The sequence below is a fragment of the Solanum dulcamara genome, chromosome 2 (assembly GCF_947179165.1).
Source record: "Solanum dulcamara chromosome 2, daSolDulc1.2, whole genome shotgun sequence".
Classification (NCBI taxonomy): Eukaryota; Viridiplantae; Streptophyta; class Magnoliopsida; order Solanales; family Solanaceae; genus Solanum; species Solanum dulcamara.
The window spans coordinates 64,822,503-64,830,238 of NC_077238.1; positions in this window are offsets into that span (position 1 = coordinate 64,822,503).

Sequence of the window (7,736 nt, forward strand, 5' to 3'; positions counted from 1 at the left end):
TCAGTTTCTCAATCATTCCAAAACATTTATTTAAAATAAGTTTGGAAAATCATTTATGACAACAATTAGTTGAGACCATTCACTTGGTTTCAATTATGAAAATATAAAGGACTGTCAAGTTCATCAACACTATCATCATGCTTACATCTCAATCACAATTATACATTTACAAATTCAAGGTTGTAGACTAAATACTTAAGTACATATATTCAATATCCATCAATATGCTATTAGATTTTATGAAACAGTAGTTCAAATCACTTTTTCAAGGAACTAGTTCGTAGAAAAGCATCAATTTCGCAATAATCAGTAAAACATGTAAAATTTAAGAAAGAAACTCTCAAGAAACACAATCACGGGACTCAATCCATTTACAATCAAGCTATCAAAAACATGGTCACATGGAGGAACAAGGTCCATGTTTTAGTTCAACCTTACATACTTGGACTCGAAGAACAATCGAGAATTTGAAGACCTCACTTGAAGAGCTTGAACCCTAGCCCTCTTTCTCTTCTCCAATCTTTGCTCTCAAATAATTTAAGTGTTAATGAGAGATTTTTTCATTTAGGATACTGATAAGGGACTCAAAATAGTTCCAAAATGTCAAGGTTTTACTTAGGGAAGGGTGGGAAAATACCAACTTACCCTTCACTACATACTGAAATTGGTCATCTACGAATTGTAATTATGACTCATAGGAACTTTGACGGAATATCAATTCTATTCATGGGACTAGGATGGAAATGCTTGTGGTCTATGACTCAGGTCTACGAGTCGTAAACCACTTGATAAGTCGTAGATGCGACCCATCCTACAGGTTATTAAAACTCTTAGAAAACTGAGTCACTGAAGTTTCTCTACGGGTCATTACTATGACTCATAGACTCTTCGACGACTCATTAACATCAATCGTAAAGACAACTTCCTTTTCTAAAATTTGGCTAAGTGTCAGGGAGTTCTATGAGTCCCTTCTAGGAAGACAACTTCCTTTTCTAAAATTTGGCTAAGTGACAGGGAGTTCTATGAGTCCCTTCTAGGACTCGTAGTTCCAAAAATTTCAGTAAGGGTCGAAAGGACCTATGAGTCATCCCTACGACTCGTAGAACTGTCTACGAATGGTAGGTGACCCTCGTGGTCCACTGGTCAGTCCATTTTATCAATTTGTTTCTCATGGTTTCTTGACTCTGTCTATAATTGAATAACAAGGGGTATTACAAGACACCATCCCTTCAGTTAGTTTTAGTCATGAATGAGTTTCTAAAAGTCTTTCCTAAGGGTCTACTTGGAGTCCCTCTTGATAAGGAGATAGACTTTGGAATATATATTCTTCCCAATACGCAACCTATCTCTATTTTGCAATATAGAGTGTTTCAAGCCGACTTAAGAGAGTTAAAAGACCAGTTGAAATATCTTTTTGATAAAGAATTCATTAGGCTGAGTGTATCACCTTGGAGAGCTCATATCCTTTTCATGCGAAAGAAAGATGGTTACCTTAGGATGTGTATTGATTACCGTAAGTTGAACAAGGTCATCATAAAGAAAAAGTACCGTCCTCCTAGAATTGATAACCTATTCGACCAACTTTAGGGTGTCACTTATTTCTCTAAGATAGAACTCAGATTAGGCTATCAACAGTTGAAAGTGAGAGAAAGTGACATTGTGAAGACTACCTCTAGAACTCGTTATGATCATTACAAGTTTCCTATTATGTCCTTTGATTTGACTAATGCTCTTACAATATTAATGGAACTCATAGACAGAGTATTAAAGTAGCATCTAGATATGTTTTTTATTTTGGTTCACTAACGATATTCTAATCTATTCTAGAAATGAGGAGGAGCATGCCAACCATCTCAGGATTGTTCTCCAAACTCTCAAGGATAGGGAGTTGTATGCCAAATTATCTAAGTGCGAGTTTTGGCTCGTATAAGTGGCATTCCTATGCCACAAAATTTCTGGTAAAGGTATCCGAGTGGATTCGTAAAAGATCGAGGCGGTAAAGGATTGGCCCAGACCTACATACCTGATTGATATAAAGAGTTTTTTGGGTTTGGCCTATTACTACAAAAGGTTTCTAGAAGGGTTCTTATCATATCTTCTCTATTGACTAAGTTGACTTAGAAGATACATATGTCCTGATGGTCTGAAGCTTGTGAAAAAAAAATTTAGAAATTGAAAACCAGATTGGCTATTGCTCCACTATTGTCTCGACCCAAGGGAACCACTAGTTTTATTATTTACTGTGATGCGTCCATAGTTGAACTGTTTTTTGTGTTGATGCATAAAGGTAAAGTTATAACTTATGCCTCCAAACTACTTAAAATCCATGAGAGGAACTATCCAACTCATGATCTCGAGTTAGCAGTCATGGTTTTTTCTATGAACATATGGCATCACTATCTCTATGGCATGCAATTGGATGTGTTCACTGACCACTAAAGTCTTCAATACGTCTTTAATCAGAAAGTGCTAAACCTGAGATAGAAGAGATGGCTTGATTTTTTCAAGGTTTATGACATGAGCATTCTCTACCACCTAGGAAAAACTAATGTTGTTGCTGATGCTCTTAGTAGGTTATCCATGGGAGTACTACTCACGTGAAGGAAGAAATGAAGGAGTTGTCTAAGGAAGTTTATAGACATGTATATTTGGGAGTTCTTCTTGTGGACTCAAATGAAGGTGGTGTCATTGTTCATAATGGGGATTAATCTTCACTAGTGGTAGAAGTAAAGGAGAAAATAGACCAAGATCCCATCCTACTTCAGTTAAACGAAGATGTTCATAAGTAGAAGGCGATAGTTTTGCACAAGGGGGAGATTGTGTGTTGAGATATCAAGGTAGATTGTGTGTTTCGAATGTCGGTGATCTTCAAGATAGAATTATGGCAGAGGCCCATAGTTCCAAATATTTGATCCTTTCTGATTCCACAAAGATGTACCATGACTTAAGGGAAGTCTGTTGGTAAAGTGGCATGAAGAAGGATATTGCAGACTTTGTTTCTAAGTGTTCAAATTGTCAAAAAGTCAAAGTTGAGCATCAAAGGACTTTTGATATAGCTTAGAATATAGAGCTCCTAGAGTGGAAATGGGAGATGATCAACATGTAGTTTATTACAGGCCTAACACGATCTCATTGACAATATGATTGGATTTGGGTAATTGTAGACCAAATGACTAAATCAGCCTATTCTTACTTGTTAAGACTACATATTCAGTAGAGGATTAGGCTAGATTGTATTCGTGAGATAGCCAGACTTCATGAAGTTTCCTTTTCCATCATCTTAGATAGAGGTGCTCAATTCACTGTTCAATTTTTGAAGTCATTTCAAAATGGTCTAGATTCAAAGGTAAACCTTAGTAACGTTTTTCATCTTCAGATAGATGGTCAGGTAGAGCGTATGATTTAAACTCTAGAAGATATGTTAAGAGCTTACATCATTGATTTCAAAGGATACTGGGATGACCATTTTGCTCTTATAGAGTTTACATACAACAAAAGTTTTCACTCAAGTATTCAAATGGTTCCTTATGAAGAACTTTATGGGAGGAGATGTAGGTCACCAATTGGTTGGTTCAAAGTTGGTGAAGTTGAGCTGATAGGGAAAAACTTAGTTTATTAGGCTATGGAGAAGGTGAAGATCATTCAAGAAAGGTTCAAAATCATATAAAGTCGTCAAAAGTCCTACACTAATGTTAGAAAAAAAGACAGAGTTTGAGGTGAAAGATTGGGTATATTTGAAGGTTTCACCCATGAAGGGTGTAATGAGATTTGGAAAGAAAGGAAGCTCAATCTCCATTACATTAGTTCTAATAAGATTACAAAGAGGATTGGTAATGTATCTTATCAGTTAGAGCTACCCCAGAGTTAAAGGCCATTTATTCTGTGTTCCACATTTCTATGCTTAAGAAGTGTTTGGGAGATCCTTCGCTTATTGTTCCTATAGAAAGCATTGGCGTTAAGAATAACTTATCTTATGAGGAGATTCTAGTCCAAATTATTGATTGTCACATTTGCAAGTTTAGGACTAAAGAGGTCACTTCAGTCAAAGTGTTGTGGAGGAATCAACTTGTAGAAGAAGCGACATGAGAAGCAGAATACGATATGAAAGATGATACCCTCATCTATTCGTTCCTCCTAATATTGATATTGAAGGTAATATTTCTTTCCCCATCTCATATTTAGTGGATTTTCAAGTGTTTGAGTATTTGAATTCTTGCATTGCATTCGTGTCTTGTGTAAATTCTTTGCTTGATCATCATTTGAGGACAAATGATCCCAAGGAGGAGATATTGTAATAACCCAAAATATTCTAACTTAGATCAATCTAGAAAGCTTAGAAGGAAGTCAGAAAATTCCACAAAAGCTATAACCCTTGAGCAGTACCTATGGACCGTAGGAGGAGCCACAGGGTCGTAGGTAGGTCTCACAGTCTTAGAAAATTTAATCTTTTCTTTGAACTCTCTCTACGGATGGATTTTAAAGCAAGTAGGAGTCCTTACGGACCATAGATGGTGCCATAGGAGAAGTTCAGGGGCTCATAGTTTCATGGTATATAGGACGAGTCCTGTTGACAAGTCGTAGGAGTGTCTACGGACCGTAGATGGTCCTGTAGACTAGGGTCCTGAAACCCCTTCCCCAGATCCTTCCCTCAAGAAGGTTCCATGACCCATAGAAGGTTCTACAATCTGTAGATCCAAGCCTTACAAATTTTAGTGAGCTCATTTTTGTGCACCTAGTTTTTACGAGAGGGATCCTACGACCCGTAGAAACTCCTGCAGACCATAGGAGGTACCCGTAGACAGCTAGTCAACTTTTAATAAGGGAAAAGTTTTTCTTTTCCTACCCTTTCTCGGTTAAAACCTTGATATTTTGAGACTAAATTACATCCCTTCTCAGTATCATATGTGCATTTTCCTTCATTAAACTTCAAAGACTTATAACAAGGTTAGGAGAGGAGAAAAAGATAGGGTTTAAGAGTATTTGTTGAGCTCTTCGAGTTTTGCCAAGAACATCTTTATCGAGGTATGTAAGGGTAATCATAGTGTTGGACCGAGTTATTCCTCATACCTTACATCTTAATTCAGCTAGTATGAGTTCAAGTTTGAGTTCTAACCCTAATTCTATTGAGTTTCTGGATAAGTAATGATTTTTATTATTGAGCTTCATGTTCATTATTTAGATTGTGTCTATTCATGTAAATTTTATTCTCGCATCGTTGTTGATGTCTAGTTTGACATGAACCCTAATTAAGTTACTACATTGCTTACCATTATGCATTGTTTTCAAATGAAGAGAACACATTTTCATGCTTAAGAAAAAGAAGAGTTTTTGAGGGATCATGGGGTCTCAAGTGCATAAATTACTTGAGTTTATGAAGCCTTGTATTTTTGATCTTATGCTTGGTTTTTACTAAGTTTAAATGAGTTAAAGTAAATTACATAAATTATATTTTGAGAAAGCGTTTGAGGGGACACGAGTAATTCCAAATGCGTATTAATTTTTAAAAGAGAAGACATAAAGAGTTGAGAAGAGTTTGAGTTAATCAAATAAATTTCAATGAGACTAAATGAGACATATTTTGATTATCTTACTCACTTTATTATATGAGCATTATTACATGATTTTGGGAGTAGTATTAAGCACTAATTTGGATAAGAGCTTAGATAACTGAAAATCCATAAACTACGTAGCCATCATAGGATAGGATCATACCATTGGTTCAGGTGACTCCTCGCTTCATCCCTGATACATACCTTTATATTGATCCATGATTTGAGTTTGCGTCCCTTATCCTGGCAAGGTAATGGACAGCTCTGGCAATGTGATCAATACATTGTATCATTACTCTGCTCATAGTGATGATTGTCGGTTAGAAAAACTCTCCAAAAAGAGAAACTACTATATTATATTGAGTTGCCTTTATTATCTTATTCTATTGTAAAGCTTTAGAGTTTTCATTATCCTTGCATGCTTTACTTTCAGTGATTATGGTTTCCTTCAATTATTTTACATACTAGGTAATTAGCCCACGCTTTGCGCGGTCATCATTACTGATCTCATTAAACGTGCAAATCTGAACATTAAAATCAACAAAATACTCTAAAATTATTAAGAACTTTCTAAATTAAAGAGTTTGGCATTGTCAATTTATCTTAAGAACTTATATTAATGTATTATCGCAAAAGTCTTACGTATCTTCTATAAATTTTCAAATTGTAATATTTATTTCTTGATATGATTGGCTCCTCAATAGTGCTTAATTTTTTATGAAATAATCAAGCATTGCCTTTTCTATTTTTGTGTGAAGAAAAAAATCGTATGCTCAATTTTATGGCATACACTATATTTGTTATCACGAATTTTATAAAATAAAAATTACATAAAATTATTACCAGTTAAGATCAAGAGCTAATGTAAATAAGCTGGACCCGATTAATAAACAACACAATTTTTTTTATTTTTATGATACGTTATGGCTTGATCCTCTTCAAGGATTGAGCTATGCTGACAATTTATATAATTATTCTAAGGATAGTCTAAACAAAACTCTCGCCCACTCTGAGTGGACAGACTTTCGAGTTTTCAGCGGTTTATGCTAAATGTACGAGGGCTGCCCGTCGATTATTTTGGGATGATAATTTAGATTATTATTCTAACGGCAGTTAGAATAAAGCTCTTGAATTGTTGATCGCGAGGAGAAGAGTCATAGGACTATATCTATTGATAAGGAATTTCTAAAGATTGTAACCTGTGCAAGTTATCGAAATCAAATATTAATACTTGTCAATATTTTTTTAATGTTTATTATTATTTTTCAGAAATGAATATTAATCTTTTCCAAACCAGCTTGTATTATTTCTCCAAATGAAACAAAACAAAGTTGTTTGTCTCTCCCGCATGCTATACAATAGTATCAGATCTTAATGTTAGCTATTACATGAATGATTCTTGGGGACATTTCCTTCCAAGTTTGATGATCTAAATTTTAACAAAGGTAATTCATGTGTGACTTTGTTGAGGAAGATAAATTATTTGTTGGGGAAGAGGTGGTGAGAAAACTTTAGAATGAAAAGGTAGAAAAAAAAAGAACAAAGATATAAATAGAATTTCTATATTGTGAGAGACACCACATTATATCCCTTTGAACCAACTTTATACATATACAATAACATATTTAGTGTAATCAATTAAATGGTGGTTTGCTTCTTTTTTTTTTTGGACATCAACTCCGGTTGGAAGAGTTAAAGAGATTTATATTAGCCCTGCTTTTTCTGCAGAGTTACAGTAGGTACTTGGAATGTAACAGGAAGACTTCCAGATGAAGATCTAGATATTGATGAGCAGATTTCCTGTTTGCCTTAGCTTATGTGTAGTCCGTCGTGCAGTTAATCCATGTTGAGTTAGCTTTTGGGGTTTAGTGAGGCACAATATTCATTTCTTTAACATGATATCATAGCAGAATCCATCCTAAATTCTTGTTACTTAATGTTAGGCTCTCATATTTAAAATTTTTCACGCTTTAGATGTCCAGTACTGGCCATGTGGGGGGTGGGGGTGGGGTTGAAGAGTACCACATCGGGATTTTACGGAATAGGTGGTCTCTTTATATGACATGGACAATCCTCACCTCTTGAGTTAGCTTTTCGGGTTAAGTTGGGCCTAAGATCCATTTGTTGAATCCATCCATTTTATATGATGTAGTTATATATGACCTGAAACACGTGGTTGTTGAAAAT